This window comes from Schistocerca americana, chromosome 4, assembly GCF_021461395.2.
Source record: "Schistocerca americana isolate TAMUIC-IGC-003095 chromosome 4, iqSchAmer2.1, whole genome shotgun sequence".
In the NCBI taxonomy this organism is placed as follows: Eukaryota; Metazoa; Arthropoda; class Insecta; order Orthoptera; family Acrididae; genus Schistocerca; species Schistocerca americana.
The window spans coordinates 316,017,651-316,034,894 of record NC_060122.1 but is presented as its reverse complement, the minus strand read 5'-3'; the positions used below and the strand labels follow the sequence as shown (position 1 = coordinate 316,034,894).

The following is a 17,244-nucleotide window of genomic DNA, read 5'->3' as shown; positions in this document are numbered from 1 at the left end:
ATCAAGGACACCAAAACAGAGCAAAGGAGGGCAACTCGTTTCTTATTATCGCGAATTAGAGAAGGCAGTCTCATTCGCCAGCTTTCTTCTTCAAATGCTAAAATATTTTGTACACTTTAAACCAGCAAAATAACCATACTAATAAAATAAGAGAGACCAGAGGACTCTCCAACAGATGGATGTGTTCATCTCTGCCACGTGATATTCTAGAGTGAAACTGTCGAGGAATAGAATGAGATTTTCACTCTGCAGCGGAGTGTGCGCTGATATGAAACTTCCTGGCAGATTAAAACTGTGTGCCCGACCGAGACTCGAACTCGGGACCTTTGCCTTTCGCGGGCAAATGCTCTACCAACTGAGCTACCGAAGCACGACTCAAACCGGTACTCACAGCCTTACTTCTGCCAGTACCTCGTCTCCTACCTTCCAAACTTCACAGAAGCTCTCCTGCGAACCTTCAGAACTAGCACTCCTGAAAGAAAGGATATTGCGGAGACATGGCTTACCCACAGCCTGGGGGATGTTTCCAGAATGAGATTTTCACTCTGCAGCGGAGTGTGCGCTGATGTGAAACTTCCTGGCAGATTAAAACTGTGTGCCCAACCGAGACTCGAACTCGGGACCTTTGCCTTTCGCGGGCAAGTGCTCTACCAACTGAGCTACCGAAGCATCTCGGGACCTTTGCCTTTAGCGGGCAAGTGCTCTACCAACGTTTTTTTTTTTTTATTTTTTTTTTTTTGTTTTTTGTTTTTTTTTTTTTGTTTTTTTTTTTTATGGGAACACATATGCGAAAGATAAAAGAAATATAAATTCTAGGTAAAGAAAAAGAAAGGAAAAAGGAAAAGCAAAAAGAAATAAAATCCGCGCAATCTGCGACGCGCTCTCCCATCCGCGGAGGTCAGAAGTAGAATAGATCGTAGGCGGTTGAAACTCAGACACCGCCGGGGGAGGAGGGGAGGGTGCCCTCTGTGCCAGGCACCCCCCAACTCAGTGGAGGTCTAACAAGGACCGCTCGAAGATAGTTAGCAAATAATGTTCGGTAACGTGGCGTGTTTTCGAGAGCTGCATGGGCTGTTCGTAAATAGGTCCAGAAGTCGAGGCGGGATTTAGGTCCCTCATTAAAGAGATAAGCGACCGCCCACCCTTTGACCCACGTAATAGCATGACATTTGGCGGCGGGAAAATGTCGGTCCTCCGGGTATAGAAACATTCGAGGCTCGACTGTGTCTGGTGGCACCCGGAGATAGCAGGCAATGATTTGCTGCACGAAGCGCCATACATCTTGCGATGAGGCGCATGTCAGACGGTGTTCATCAGTGTCCAGTTGCTGGCAAAGGAGACAAAGAGGGGATTCTGACAAGCCAATGTTGTGCAGGCGCTGCTTCGTGGCAAATTTCCTGTTGACTATGTGATACCACAGCGCCCGGACGTTCGTAGGGAGGAAGGGCTGGTGGACGGTAGTCCACACTATGGGCCACTGGATGGAGGGGTGTTTGGTCTCCATCACATTCCGGGGAACACAGCGCAGCAACAGGCTGTAAAAATCCTTAGTCCTAGGTGGGCGTGTATCTGGGAGACTGGTATGTATATAACTGTAGTCGACGAAAAAGGTCGAAAGATGGGACAAATGAGGCACGATATGGCCGACAGACACTGGTGGTGAGGTGGAAGCTGGTAGGAGGACCTCAAGCAAGCTGCGTGTTAGAGATGTACCCTGGCCCATCCACTGTTTTCTCATGGTACTCATGTACAAGGCTGCAGATCGCATACGGACATTGACGAGCCCGACGCCACCATACCGTGTGGGCAGGGTAAGTGTCTCATAACGGACTTTAAACATTGAACCAGCCGTGAGGTAATAGCCAAAAGCCGCCTGAAGGTTGCGCCCAATTGCAGTTGGCAGAGGGAGAACTTGCGCGATGTGAACCAATTTTGATGCCACATAAAGATTAATAAACGCAACCCTTTGAAGTGTGTCCTGGCGGCGCAAGAGGTTCTGGCGGACGTCGTTGCGGATGACGTGTAACAGGCGACGGAAATTCGTTGCCGCCGTGCGTGTGACCGTGGGGGTAAAGGTAATGCCCAGGTACCGGAAAGTCCGCACAAGCGGCAGTGGTGCCACTTCACCCTCCTGGAGGCCTCGTCCAATGTGCATTGCAGAAGATTTGGCGACATTCATGGCACTGCCAGCGGCAGCCCCATAACGGGTAATCAAGTCGAGGACATCCCGAATCTCAGAGCCGGAGCGAATGAGGAGGAGGAGGTCATCAGCATATGCCCGACAGCGAAAAGTGTGTTGGCGTAGGGTGAGGCCAGAAAGCTTGGTCGTCAAGCCCCCAATAAGGGGCTCAAGGGCAATAGCATACAGGAGGGTAGAGAGGGGGCACCCCTGCCGTATCGAACGGCAGATAGGTACCGGCCCTGCTATACGTCCATTGACTTGGACACGTGAAACGGCACTGTCGTAAAGACGCCGGATGACGTCGAGAAACGGAGGGGGGATGCCCATTCGGGCTGCCACCGAAAACAGGAAACGATGACGCACTTTATCGAAGGCGCTGTCGAAGTCTATAGCGACGACCGCTGCCCGGAGCCTGCAGGCCGCCGCTATCGCAATTAAGTCGCGGCATTCCCCTGTGGCAGTCTGTATGTTAATCTGTCCGCCAGGCGTCGTTTGTTCTGGCGAGAGGATATGAGGGAGTGTAGTTCGGAGCCGCATTGCCAGTAAGCGCGCGAAAATCTTGTAATCGGCATTGAGGAGGGTGAGCGGTCTGTAACTCGTGACCATCGAACCACGGGCTGGTTTGTGGACTGGTATAATGATGCCCTCAGCAAAGTCGGGTGGGATTGCTTGGTCAGATGTTATCAGTTCTTGATACATAGTCGTCCACCGTGGGGCCATGAGGTCCCGAAAGGTACGGTAAAACTCAATCGGTAAGCCGTCAATGCCGGGCGATCTGTTGACTGCACCTTTGGCGATTGCGTTGTTGACTTCGTCTAGCGTGACCGCCACTGTCAAAGCATCCGCTTCCGTGTGGGGGAGGGTGTGCGTGACGTAATTCAAAATGGAGTCGTCTGCTGCAGTTTCAGAGTCGTCATCACTATAAGTACGACGGTAGTGCTCGACGAATGCGCGGACGATGTCATTCTGAGTGGTCACCTGCTTTCCATGAGGCGTTGTCAACGTGCTGATGATCTGCCGACGACGCCTTCGGTTGTCGGACACTATATCATGCATGGATGGAATTTCTAAATCCGCGTGATCGTGGCGCCGCGTCCGTATCACGACCCCTTGCAATTTCCGGCGTGCCAGCGCAATTATCTTCGCCTTAGTTCTTTGCCGTTCCAACTGGTTGTCCGGGGTTGGCGGTTGAGCATCCAGATCTCGGAGAATCGCGTAATAGAAGTCAACAGTGGTGCGATGCCAGTCGGCCATGTCCTTCCCGTATCTCATCAGTGTCCTCCGGATCGCCGGCTTGGCGCAGTCCAACCACCATGTCAATGTCGAGCGGTAGCGGGGAAGGCGTCGTTCGCAGGCTGTCCACGTGTCAGTGACTTGTTGGCGACACGCCTGGTCATGCAAGTGTGAGGTATTGAGTTTCCATGGCGCACGGTTGCGCCATACTGATTGCGGCGGAAGGAGGACCGTACAGATGTAAGCGCAATGGTCGGAAAAGGCCAGCGGCCAGCGCTCGGCGCCCCGTATCGCAGATCTAAGAGTTTGTGAGACATATATCCTGTCTAGTCGGCTTGCGGAATGACTTGTAAGAAAGGTATGGCCAGAAAGGTCGCCGTGTTGTACTTCCCAGGTATCGTGAAGCAGGAGGTCTCGCACCACTATACGTAGCTCCTGGCATGTAGTATAGTGGGGAATCTGATCTTTAGGATGCAGAACGCTGTTAAAGTCACCTCCTAGTAGGCAATGGTCATAACGCCCTAAAAACAGGGGAGCGATTTCCTCGGAATAAAACTGGGCTCTTTCATGCCGTCGTTCGGTGCCTGAGGGAGCGTAGACATTAATGATGCGTGTCCCCATGGCAGTGAGTGCCATGCCCCTAGCTGATGGAAGGAAGGCGACATCGGTCACAGAAATCCCGTGGCGGACGTAGATGGCCACCCCGCGGCCCATAGGATCACTCGCAGAGGCGTGGGCGGTATAGCCATTAATATCCGGGAGACTAGCCAAGTGAACTTCCTGCAGAAGGGCGAAATCAATATCCGAAGCCCAGAACATCTCCTGCATAAGGCGGATTTTCACCCTGGAACGGATGTTGTTGGTGTTGATGGTTGCTATCCGGTAGGCCTGGTGTCGGATTGCTGGTGGCTGGTCCACTCCGCCGTCCGCGCAAGGGTGTGGGCGTCGCAGCGGAACGTTATCCCGCTGGGCCGCAGGGGAGTCTGGGGAGAGTATGATTAGTGGTGCGGCCGTGACGGCGCAGGGTCCCGTAACGGCTCCTGCTCCGTGACCTCCTCCTCGTGCCACGCCGTGGAAGCGGAAACTGGTGTATCGTCCATTTTGTCTTCAGAAGATGTTGTAATTGTGCGTGGTGTCGTGTCGCCTGTGAGACGTTCATGATTTAGTTCAGCGTCAGCACGGGGCGCAGGCACACCGATAGATGTCTCCGCGCTCATGACGTCTTCGTCAGCAGTAGCGGGTTCTGAGGCTTCGTGCTGGTCGACGGATACGTCCTCCTCGACTTGTAACGTCTCCTCTTGGCCGGAAACGGTGCGACGTCTTCGCTTGCGACGTTTCGGGGAACGTTGTTTCCTTGTGCGACCCTCCGTGTCCGACGACGGAAGGGAGTCACGTCGTTCTGGCAGAAAGGCCGCTGTAGGAACGATGAGCGAGTCGATCTCCATCGTGTTTCCGAGATCAGGGTCAGCGTCTGGTTGCGTCGGCATCTTCGGAGCGGCGTCAATGGCCGGCCGAGGCGGCGGGTCGTCCGAGGCGCTCTCCGTCAGTGTCTGGTCGGGCTCGTTGGTGGCGTCGTTTGTGGTGACCGGGCGACGTTGCAAAGTGGTAGGAGAAGCCAGAGCAGCGGCATAGGTCACCGGTAGCACTGTAGGTTGCGACGTGGGTGGTTTGTCGGCAGCTGGAAGTTGCGTAATACGCCGTTGTAGGCATTCGGATCTAAGGTGGCCTTCTTTGCCGCACCCGGAACAGGTCCGAGGCTGGCCATCGTATATAATTATGGCACGGCATCCGCCGATCTGTAAGTAGGACGGGACGTGGCTTCAGAGATCTATGGTGACCTGTCGGACCCCGTTTAGGACATGATACGTCCGAAACTGTGTCAACGTCTCCGCAGTGTGGCCGTGGACTGTGCCGTATGGGCGTAGTGCCGCGACGACTCCCTCAGCTGGAAGTTCGAATGGCAATTCGAAAATGCGTATCGTTCGCATACCTAAGCCTGCGTGGTCGACGGTTACCTCTCCCACATTGCCATCAGCGTGACAGAAGCGGAGCCCCTGTTTGGTCTCACGTAGTATGCGTTCGCACGCCGCGTCGTTAATGATTTTCACATAGACCGTGCTGCTCACGATGGACAAATGTATGCCTATAATATCGGTCGCCGGGATCTTCACTTCCTCTCGCAGAAAACGCTCCACCTCAAGTGCTTTGGGTCGGGCATAATCGTTGCAGAAAGTAAATCGGAGTGTTGATTTACGGTAACGGTTCGCCATGGATCGTACAAGGTAAGCCGGCACTTAAGCAACGGCCGTCAGAAAGTAAACAAGGCGAGCTCGCGCGCCGCACGAAGTCAACACGTACGCGTCCGCTCTGTTGCCCTGCCGAAGGCAGACTCACCAACTGAGCTACCGAAGCTCAGGCTGTGGCTAAGCCATGTCTCCGCAATATCCTTTCTTTCAGGAGTGCTAGTTCTGCAAGGTTCGCAGGAGAGCTTCTGTAAAGTTTGGAAGGTAGGAGACGAGATACTGGCAGAAGTACGGCTGTGAGTACCGGGCGTGAGTCGTGCTTCGGTAGCTCAGTTGGTAGAGCACTTGCCCGCGAAAGGCAAAGGTCCCGAGTTCGAGTCTCGGTCGGGCACACAGTTTTAATCTGCCAGGAAGTTTCATATCAGCGCACACTCCGCTGCAGAGTGAAAATCTCATTCTGGAAACATCCCCCAGGCTGTGGGTAAGCCATGTCTCCGCAATATCCTTTCTTTCAGGAGTGCTAGTTCTGCAAGGTTCGCAGGAGAGCTTCTGTAAAGTTTGGAAGGTAGGAGACGAGGTACTGGCAGAAGTAAGGCTGTGAGTACCGGGCGTGAGTCGTGCTTCGGTAGCTCAGTTGGTAGAGCATTTGCCTGCGAAAGGCAAAGGTCCCGAGTTCGAGTCTCGGTCGGGCACACAGTTTTAATCTGCCAGGAATGTCGAGGAATAGTCTGTAAATGAATCTATCAGCCCTCTGCTAAACACTTAAATGTGGATTGCAGAGTAGGCATGTAGATTTAGACGTAGATGAATAAGCTCTGGGCGAATACTGAGGCATTCAGTCATATTTGCTGCGCTCCATAATGTGTGAAATAACATTAAGAAGTAGCCGCCGCCACGTACTGCATGGGGCTTTGTGTAGTACATTTGTAGATGTGGCAGAGCAGAGAAATGAAAGGAAGGCGGTGCACTTAACTTCTTTTCAGGAACAGCGAAGGGTACATAACAGTTGACGGCTCCATTTACCTCAACCTCCATTAACAGCGTATTATGTGTTCGCGTTCTAAGAGATTACGATGTGATGGAAATTCATTGCTTCCAGGAAATATGACATCATTCTCAACTTTACTGAGTTCTTTGAGTCAGTATGAAGTACTTACGTCATTAGAGACACAATAAAATTTTTACGTCCTAAGATGCAACGTAATAGCGCAATCGTTTTAGTAGCTATGTCAGTGAAAAAGGGACAAATGCAGAATAAAGACGTAGACGTGGAGAACAGCTTTACAGCGTTACAGGCCATACACTCTAAGACAGGAAACACGAGGGATCACGATGGAATTATCCGAATGGAATTGAAGAATTGGATGATTTATTCAAGAGAATGAGCTTCACAAATTGAGCAAGTCAGTAACACGTTCGTTCACTTTTGGACCTTATGCAAGCAGTTATTCGGCTTGGCAGTGACATAGAGTTGTTGGTTGTCCTCTTGAGGTATACTGTGCCGCAGTCTTTCCAATTGGCGTGTTAAATCGTCTAAATCCCACTGGTTGGAGGACGCTGCCCGTAATGCTCCAAACGTTCCCAACTGGAAGAGATCCGGCGACCTTGCTGGCCAGGGTACGGTATGGCTAGCGTGAAGACAAGGTCTTGCTATGAAATGAAATGTCGTACTCCTGGTTGTGGGACCGTATGGCGGGCGATTGTCGGGTCGGTATCCCACTCCTATTGGGGCGTCTCCAGACACGTTGTAAGAGGTCCATGACTAAGGAATTTATTGCTAGCGCACTCGAGCAGATGTAACTTCAATGGAATACTCACGCGCTGCATGCGATATGTAGGCTACAACAGAATCGCAGACCAGAGAGCAGTGTCGGCAGCAGTAGTAGTAGTAGCTCGCAGTCGGGTAGGCTGTTTAGGTTTTTATGTTGGTGACGTCACGTAGCGCTCTGTATGAAAACCACTGGCTGTGCTGTGTGCAGTCTGTGGCTGGTTGGCATTGTTGGAATATTCGGTATTGTAGTGTTGGGCAGCTGGATGTGAACAGTGCGTAGCGTTGCGCAGTTGGAGGTGAGCCGCCAGCAGTGGTGGATGTGGGGGGAGAGAGGCCAGAATTTTTAAGTGGACGATCTGGACGTGTGTCCACCAGAAAAAGGAAATTTGTAAACATGGATGTCATGAATTGATAGATATATATATGATGACTTTTGAACATTATTAAGTTAAATACATTGTTTGTTCTCTATCAAATACTTTCATTTGTTAACTATGCCTATCAGTAGTTAGTGCCTTCAGTAGTTAAAATCTTTTGTTTAGCTGGCAGTATTGGCGCTCGCTGTATTGCAGTAGTTCGAGTAACGAAGATTTTTTTGAGGTAAGTGATTCATGAAAGGTATAGGTTATTGTTAGTCAGGGCCATTCTTTTGTAGGGATTATTTAAAGTCAGATTGCGTTGCGCTAAGAATATTGTGCGTCAGTTTAGTGTTGATCAGAATAAGTAAAGAGAGAAATGTCTGAGTACGTTCAGTTCTGCTCAGCTGTTTGAAAATCAAATAACGTAAGGGGTTTACCAGTACTGTCATTCATAAATTTTTCTAAGGGGAGGTTTCAGATGTAGTACAAGATAAAACCAAGAATTACTATTCATAGCCGCGCGCATATGTAATTTCTAACAACTGATTTTGTACTACTGTTATGTCAAGTCCCATGTAAATGTTTTTTTTTTTTTATCTTTTAATAATAATCTTTATCATAAAATGAACTTTTGACGATCATTCATCTGAATTTAAATATTTTACTACTTTCTCGTGTCCGTGGTCATTCCGATTATCGTAAAGAAAACCAGTAGTTTCTTTTTATACATGACAAATCTAGCGGCCAGCATTGCACTGGCCAGTGCCAGAAAAATGTCTTATAGCAGCAGATATATATGCGTTATCCGGCAACTTCATTGCGGTAAGAATTTTCAATTTATTCAGAATGACGTTTCAGGGCCATGACGCAGCATTGCTGACGTCCAGATTTACCAGTTTAGATTCACAGTCAGTTAATTATTGGAAGGTTATATGTGAGCCACAATTTTATTGGGAGGTTAGTCATATTTTATTATTCCGAGGTTACGGAAGTAGACTGTCGGGAGGTTACACTAAATGTGAATGTCATAAAGAATTTATCTGTTGGGAGGTTACACTTGTGCAACGCTGGCCGCCGGATTTGTCATGTATAAAAAGAAACAAATGATTTTTATTTACGATAATCGGGATGACCATGGATAGGAGAGATTAGTAAAATCTTTAAATTCAGATGAATGTTGTCAAAATTGAATTTTATAAGAAAGATTATTAGTAAAAGATGTTTTTAAAATAAGCATTTACATGGGACTTGATATAACAATAGTACAAAATCAGGTGCTATAAATTACATATGCGCGAGGCTATGAATAGTAATCCTTGGTTTTGCCTTATACTACATCGCCCAGGCACTGTCATCGCTGTCCACGACCGGCCCGACTGCGAGCTACTACCACTACTGCTGCCGACACTAGTCTCTGGTCAGCGATTCTATTGTAGCTTACATATGGCAGGCAGAGCGTGAGCATTCCATCGAAGTTACATCTGCTCGAGAGCGCTAGCAGTAAATTCCTTAGTCGTGGACCTCTTACAACGTCTTCTCTGATCATCGGAGCTCAGTTAGAAGCAGGACTCCTCACTGAAGACAGTTCTACTCAATTCAATGAGATTCCAGGCCGAATGTGGTCGACACCACAGCAAACGGGCTTGTTGGTGTGCAGGATTTAGTGGTGGTCTGTGCAACGAGCGCCGTAAGCTCAGCCTCCTTTCTGTCAGCCGCCTATCAACGGCTCTTGCGGTCACTGAAGCACAAGTTACACGCCTGATCGATGATATTCATGACTCCGGGGCTCTGGGTGCCTCTCTGACGATTGCTAAGTCCTTACGTCGTCTCTCTAGGTCGACCGTTTCTTTCTCCACGCGGTGTTCGACCGTGGTTCACCCATTCCTGCCAGCATTATCGAAAAGTGGAATCGCTCTTAAGCCTAGTTTACACGACAAAACTAGGTTGCAGGCAACTGCGCTACCGGCCACTGCGCATGCGCACAGCGCCTTTGCGCAACTCCTCAGTGAAACTAAAACTTTCGGCGTGTTCCAACTTTGGCGACACTAGTTGCATGAGTTTTGAGGTTATGTGTGTTCGTAGAGTGTAGACAAACTGAAATATGAAGTGGGGAACGGAGAATAATGTTCGCTTTTTGGGTATCTATGCTTTGCATAGGTGTTTGTATCGGTGATGCTGATTACAAAAATAAGCAATATATTGCTGACGCTGAGACCGTCATGTGCGACCATAACATAGATGTTTTGACAATATCTGAGCTGCAGGACAAAATTTATTGAGTTAGGAGCACAAATACAACTGAATTAAGAAAAATACAAGCACGTGTGATTCTAGCTGTGGCAATGCTCTTGTCTATAGGCCTAAAATCCCATCATTCGAGTTGGTCAACTCTTTGCTAAGGAATATTGTTGACAGGAGGGAAGGCTATACAATTCAAGAAGCTGCATTCTTTATTCAGTATTCATCTATTTAAAACTTTGCTGCCATGCTTCCCATTCAATTCACATATGTTAGAATTTTGAAATATTGCCACTGTAAAGATTTGTCTTCAAGAGGGTAGTTTGTAAACCATTCTCTTCTTAATGCGGCCTGCTTCGAGTAATTATTGTTGCTAGTGTTAATAATTATTACTGTTAAGTTTAATAAGTATTGGTGTTAATGAAATAGCGTCATCACCAACTAGAACTGTATCTTACAGCATGCCGAGTGTTCTCCATTGTAATGCACGCAATATGATATGTAATTTCAGTTCTGGCGACAGTGCTTCATGCATTACAGTACCTTTATTCCTTATCGCACAATTAACTCTATTTAGAAGAAACGTGAACGGTTCTGGTAACATTCTAAGATAATTGAAAGAACTGCTTGGATCTTCCGTTATAAATTATTTCAGCAAGGATGCTAAGCAACTGAGCTGACGTCTTTTCTTCATCCAGTCACGAATCGAAACACATTTCTAATTTTTTTCTTATGCAGCGATTGCACGCAACAAGCTTTAACTCCATCGCAACTCGTGCGACGTGCAGCTGCCAAAACTATCTTTTCAGACACGACTCAGGGACCCACAAAACTACGAAACTGAAGTGTATACTAGTGTAGCCGTGTCTACAGTCATACATGAAAACACTTGCGTGCAACTCATTCCACGCAACGAGTGGCGCAACCCAATGTCGTCGTATAAACTAGGCTTTATTCAAAGGCAGAGCGATTCGCCGATTACACCAATCGGATTCTTTGAGTCCATCAACGCGTCCTCTCTCAAATGATGAAATCTGCGTGTATTGGTCACGCGCCTATATGCGAGGTCTATTCGTAGATACTATCCAACTGATGACACAGAACGAAATTCGCAAAAACTTTAAATGAAATGTTCAAATGTGTGTGAATTCCTAAGGGACTAAACTGCTGAGGTCATCGGCCCCTAGACTTACACATTACTTAAGCTAACTTATGCTAAGAACAACACGCACACTTATACCCGATGGAGGACTCGAACCTCCGGCGGAAGGAGCCGCGCAATCCTTGACCTTGCGCCTCAAACCGCGTGGCCACGCCGCGCGGCAAACTTTATGCCCTGGAGTCGACATGTCCCTTATTAACTAGCTTTGCCAGCTGCGCAGTGAAATTACGCTGCAGTGTCACACATTCATCCACCGGCCACCAGAGTATACAGTTTTGCATTTTCCTTCGATACCTGTATGAATATCACTTTTTGACTAGTTTGCATAAATCCTTAGTGGTGCGTCTTTTTTCTTGTCTTATAGTGTGTAATAAAATCGTGGAAAGAAGTACTTGATCAAACTTCTCTGTCAGCATAAGTAATATCCTAGTTTGAAACAATCAACTAATAGCCCTCATAGCACTCACAAGTATATACAAATGGATGTTTTCTAACAGAAGCTAAAGCATGGAATGGCGGTTGTGGTTTCATGTTCCATCGACAGCGACGACATTACAGACGGAGTACGAGCGAGTGTTATACAAGAGTGGGGACTGAATAAAAAAAAGTAAAGAAAATGGTTCAATTGGCTCTGAGCACTATGGGACTTAACATATGACAGACGGAGTACAAGCGAGTGTTATACAAGAGTGGGGACTGAATAAAAAAAAGTAAAAAAAATGGTTCAATTGGCTCTGAGCACTATGGGACTTAACATATGAGTCATCAGTCCCCTAGAACTTAGAACTACTGAAACCTAACTAACCTAAGGACATCACACACATCCATGCCCGAGGCAGGATTCGAACCTGCGACCGTAGCGGTCGCGCGATTCCGGACTGAAGCGCCTAGAACCACTCGGCCACACCGGCCGGCGGGGACTGAATAGGCAGTATTTTTTCCGCGAGAATCATCCAATCATTCGTCGTGAGTGATGTAGGCAAACTACGGGAAACCTACATCATCATTTCTGATGGTATTTGCACCTCGCTTTTTCCGAATGCGACTCTAGTGTCTTACCACCCGGCCACTTCACTCTGCTTTATTTGTTAAAAAATTTATTTTTCCATTTCAAACACTGAAATACGAAAAATCTCTGTTATAATGTGCTTATACATTCAGTTAACTAAACAAACTCAGCAGACACAAAATTAGACGCTTCCAGAAGGCACCGTGCGTCATCGCCGTCTTGACAAGGGCCTTTATTCGGCGATGGAGGGCATCGACAAGTTTCGTTAAGTATGCTGTATGTCTCTGACGCTGCTCATCTATACAAGGTCTTTCAGGAGGAAAGATCAGTGTTCGGGATATGACAGTAACGATCATTCGAAGCAAAAAAGTTTAGTAAACACGACTCTAAAGTGTATACCTTAAGACCTATGAGCATTACTTCCTCCTCGATACTGTGGAACAAATTTCTTCTACTTTGCTTTCCATATTATGGGAAGAAGTAGTATGGGCTAAGACAAGAAAAAATTGTCTAAGAAACACGGGCCTTCTAACGGCTGTTAGCAGCTGTTCAGTAGATGAAATGTGTTTCACAGCATCGAAGATGAACAAGTGCTCATAGGTCGTAAGGTATCCATTTTACAGACCTGTTTACTGTAATTTTTTTACTTCGCATGAACGCTCCTGTCAAATCCCTGTATGCTGAGCTTTCGTCGCTGCACTTATTGGCCGTGCGGTTTGGGGTGGCATTTCACGGTTTGTGCGGCCGCTTCCGCCGGGGTTCGAGTTCTCCCTGGGGCATGGGTGTGTGTGTTGTTCTCAGCATAAGTTAGTTTAAGTAGTGTGTTTGTTTAGGGACCGTTGACCTCAGCAGTTTGGTCACTTAGGAATTCACACACATTTCTACATCTACATCATTCTACATCCATACTCCGCAAGCCACCTGACGGTGTGTGGCGGAAGGTACCTTGAGTACCTCTATCGGTTCTCCCTTCTATTCCAGTCTCGTATTGTTCGTGGAAAGAAGGATTGTCGGTATGCCTCTGTGTGGGCTCTAATCTCTCTGACTTTATCCTCATGGTCTCTTCGCGAGATATACGTAGGAGGGAGCAATATACTGCTTGACTCTTCGGTGAAGGTATGTTCTCGAAACTTCAACAAAAGCACGTGCCGAGCTATTGAGCGTTTCTCCTGCAGAGTCTTCCACTGGAGTTTATCTATCATCTCCGTAACACTTTCGCGATTACTAAATGATCCTGTAACGAAGCGCGCTGCTCTCCGTTGGATCTTCTCTATCTCTTCTATCAACCCTATCTGGTACGGATCCCACACTGCTGAGCAGTATTCAAGCAGCGGAGCGAACAAGCGTACTGTAACCTGCTTCCTTTGTTTTCGGATTGCATTTCCTTAGGATTCTCCCAATGAATCTCAGTCTGGCATCTGTTTTACCGACGATCAACTTTATATGATAATTCCATTTTAAATCACTCCTAATGCGTACTCCCAGATAATTTATGGCATTAACTGCTTCCAGTTGCCGACCTGCTATATTGTAGCTAAATGATAAGGGATCTTTCTTTCTATGTATTCGCAGCACATTACACTTGTCTTCATTGAGATTCAATTGACATTCCCTGCACCATACGTCAATTCGCTGCAGATCCTCCTGCATTTCAGTACAATTTTCCATTGTTAGAACCTCTCGATATACGACAGCATCATCCGCAAATAGCCTCAGTGAACTTCCGATGTCATCCACATTTGAGCTTTCGTCCTGGGAAACTCTGCACTACTCAAACGGGATATATGAAAACTATACCCAGTGGAATTAGCACCCAACCAGAAATTTGTGAAATTTACACCCAGTTTACATGGAAACTATCTGCTCGCTACGTCAGAGCCTACCTGCAACCGAGTCCTCGCTCAGCCCTTCGCCGTAGTAGGATGCCGTGAGGCCCTGTCCGGAGATGCGTCGACGCCGCCTTGCCAATGAACAACGTAAGAAAATATCCTGCTGCCGGAAGGAGAGCAAGAGCGCTATCAATTATCTACATAACATTCTTCGACATTTTCTCTTACATGAGCATCTGGCACTGGTTCTACTTGTTTTGACCTGTATATCCAACTTTTTCTTATTTTATGCTGGACACCTGTTTCCACGTCGACATCTGCACAACTACTCTGCAACTCACACTTAAGTGCTCGGCTCACACTATTTCTCCATCGTTCCAACCTTGAACAGTGCGCCAGAAAATTGAGCTCAGAATTCTTTCTGTGCGAGCTCTGATTTCTCTTATTTTATGAGGATTATCATTTCTCCCTGCATAGATGGGTGTCAATAAAATGTTGGTGACTGAAACTTCGTGGAAAGATCTCGGAGCAACGGAGAACACCCTAGTTTTAATAATTCCCATTCCCAACTCGCGTATCAAATTCGTGACACTGTCTCCCGTATTTCGCGATAGTACAAAATGAGCTGTTCTACTTTGAACTTTTTCGATGTCCACCGTCAATCCCGTCAGGTAAGGATCCCATACCGCACAGCAATACCGTAGCAGAGGACGGACTAGCGTAGTGCATTCAATCTCTTTAGTTCACTAGTTGTAAGTGTTCTTCCATTAAAACGCTGTCTTTCGTTCGCCTTCTCCACAACATTATCTATATTCCTAGATATTTAGTTGAACTGACAGCCTTTAGATTTGTATGATTAATGTTGTAACCGAAATTTAGTGGACTCGTTTTAGTACTTATATGGATGACCTCACACTTTTCATTATTTAGGTCACAATTGCCACTTTTCGAACCATACAGACTTTTTTTAACCATTATGCAGTTGGTTTTCCTCTTCTGGTGACCAACCTAGTTGATAAAGGACAGCATCATCTGCAAATAATCATATATGACTGCTCAGATTGCCTCCTAAAACATTTACACAGGTTAGGAACGGCAAAGGGCGTACACCACCTCCTTGTGGAACGACTTATATCAATTTTGCAAGAAAATGAAACACCTACAGCCGTCCTTACGATGTCATGTATTGTGGTGGCTACCAGTTTCGGTTCTTCAGTGCTTCATCTTCAGGCCTAAGCTGATGCTAATGGGTTAACACCATCCGTATACACGATGTCACAGTGGTCAACTGGTTTACGTAGACTACCTGTAATCGCGATGTCTACAGTAATCAGTTATAGATGTTGGCCACTGATGCTGTTAACCGCCTCAGCATCAGCTTTGGTCCGGGGATGGTGCACTGAACCACCGAAACTGGTAGCGATACAGTAAATGACATCGTAAGAACGGCTATAGCTGTTTCATTTTCTTACATGAGTGAACGGCCGAAGTCCCTCCGACCTCCAATCACAAGAATGGACATAGAGAAACTAGATATCGATTTTGTTTTAGTCGTTGATTCTCCGTCAGTTATTACAAAAAAGACAATAAACCACGAGTCCAGTCCCACAACTGCGACGATATCCCGTAGTCACGAGGTTTGATTAGAAATCACTTATGAGAAATAGTATCAGAAGCCTTCTGAAAATGTAGAAATATGGAATCAGTTTTAGATGCCCAGTCGCTGGCACTCATTGCTTCGTGGGAACAACTAGCTAGTTGCGTTTAAAAAGAACGAGTATTCTGAATCCATGCTGACCACGTGTGAATAGATCGTTTCCTTGCACGTAATTCATAATGTTCGAACACACCGTATGTTCCAGAATCCTACTGCCAATCGACGTGACTTCGACTTTAATTTCGGAAAACCGAATTTAGTAACTCCGCTTTAGTGGCACTTTCTTGGGTAACATTACCATGAATTGTTGTTGTTGTTGTGGTCTTCAGTCCTGAGACTGGTTTGATGCAGCTCTCCATGCTACTCTATCCTGTGCAAGCTTCTTCATCTCCCAGTACCTACTGCAACCTACATCCTTCTGAATCTGCTTAGTATATTCATCTCTTGGTCTCCCTCTACGATTTTTACCCTCCACGCTGCCCTCCAATACTAAATTGGTGATCCCTTGATGCCTCAGAACATGTCCTACCAACCGATCCCTTCTTCTGGTCAAGTGGTGCCACAAACTTCTCTTCTCCCCAATCCTATTCAATACTTCCTCATTAGTTATGTGATCTACCCATCTAATCTTCAGCATTCTTCTGTAGCACCACATTTCGAAAGCTTCTATTCTCTTCTTGTCCAAACTATTTATCGTCCATGTTTCACTTCCATACATGGCTACACTCCATACGAATACTTTCAGAAATGACTTCCTGACACTTAAATCTATACTGGATGTTAACAAATTTCTCTTCTTCAGAAACGCTTTCCTTGCCATTGCCAGCCTACATTTTATATCCTCTCTACTTCGACCATCATCAGTTATTTTGCTCCCCAAATAGCAAAACTCCTTTACTACTTTAAGTGCCTCATTTCCTAATCTAATTCCCTCAGCATCACCCGACTTAATTAGACTACATTCCATTATCCTTGTTTTGCTTTTGTTGATGTTCATCTTATATCCTCCTTTCAAGACACTGTCCATTCCATTCAACTGCTCTTCCAAGTCCTTTGCTGTCTCTGACAGAATTACAATGTCATCGGCGAACCTCAAAGTTTTTATTTCTTCTCCATGAATTTTAATACCTACTACGAATTTTTCTTTTGTTTCCTTTACTGCTTGCTCAATATACAGATTGAACAACATCGGGGAGAGGCTACAACCCTGTCTTACTCCCTTCCCAACCACTGCTTCCCTTTCATGTCCCTCGACTCTTATAACTGCCATCTGGTTTCTGTACAAATTGTAAATAGCCTTTCGCTCCCTGTATTTTACCCCTGCCACCTTTAGAATTTGAAAGAGAGTATTCCAGTCAACATTGTCAAAAGCTTTCTCTAAGTCTACAAATGCTAGAAACGTAGGTTTGCCTTTCCTTAATCTTTCTTCTAAGATAAGTCGTAAGGTCAGTATTGCCTCACGTGTTCCAGTGTTTCTACGGAATCCAAACTGATCTTCCCCGAGGTTGGCTTCTACTAGTTTTTCCATTCGTCTGTAAAGAATTCGTGTTAGTATTTTGCA

The 17,244-nt window shown here is 46.6% G+C and overlaps 2 non-coding genes across 2 annotated transcripts; one reads left to right on the top strand and one right to left on the bottom strand.

Annotated features, from left to right (window-relative positions):
* Positions 1-296: 296 nt before the first annotated feature.
* Positions 297-371, bottom strand: Trnas-cga. Its single transcript has one exon. It is a non-coding gene; the product is annotated as a tRNA-Ser (tRNA).
* Positions 372-6,276: 5,905 nt separating this feature from the next.
* Positions 6,277-6,351, top strand: Trnar-gcg. The gene has a single exon. It is a non-coding gene; the product is annotated as a tRNA-Arg (tRNA).
* Positions 6,352-17,244: the final 10,893 nt, after the last annotated feature.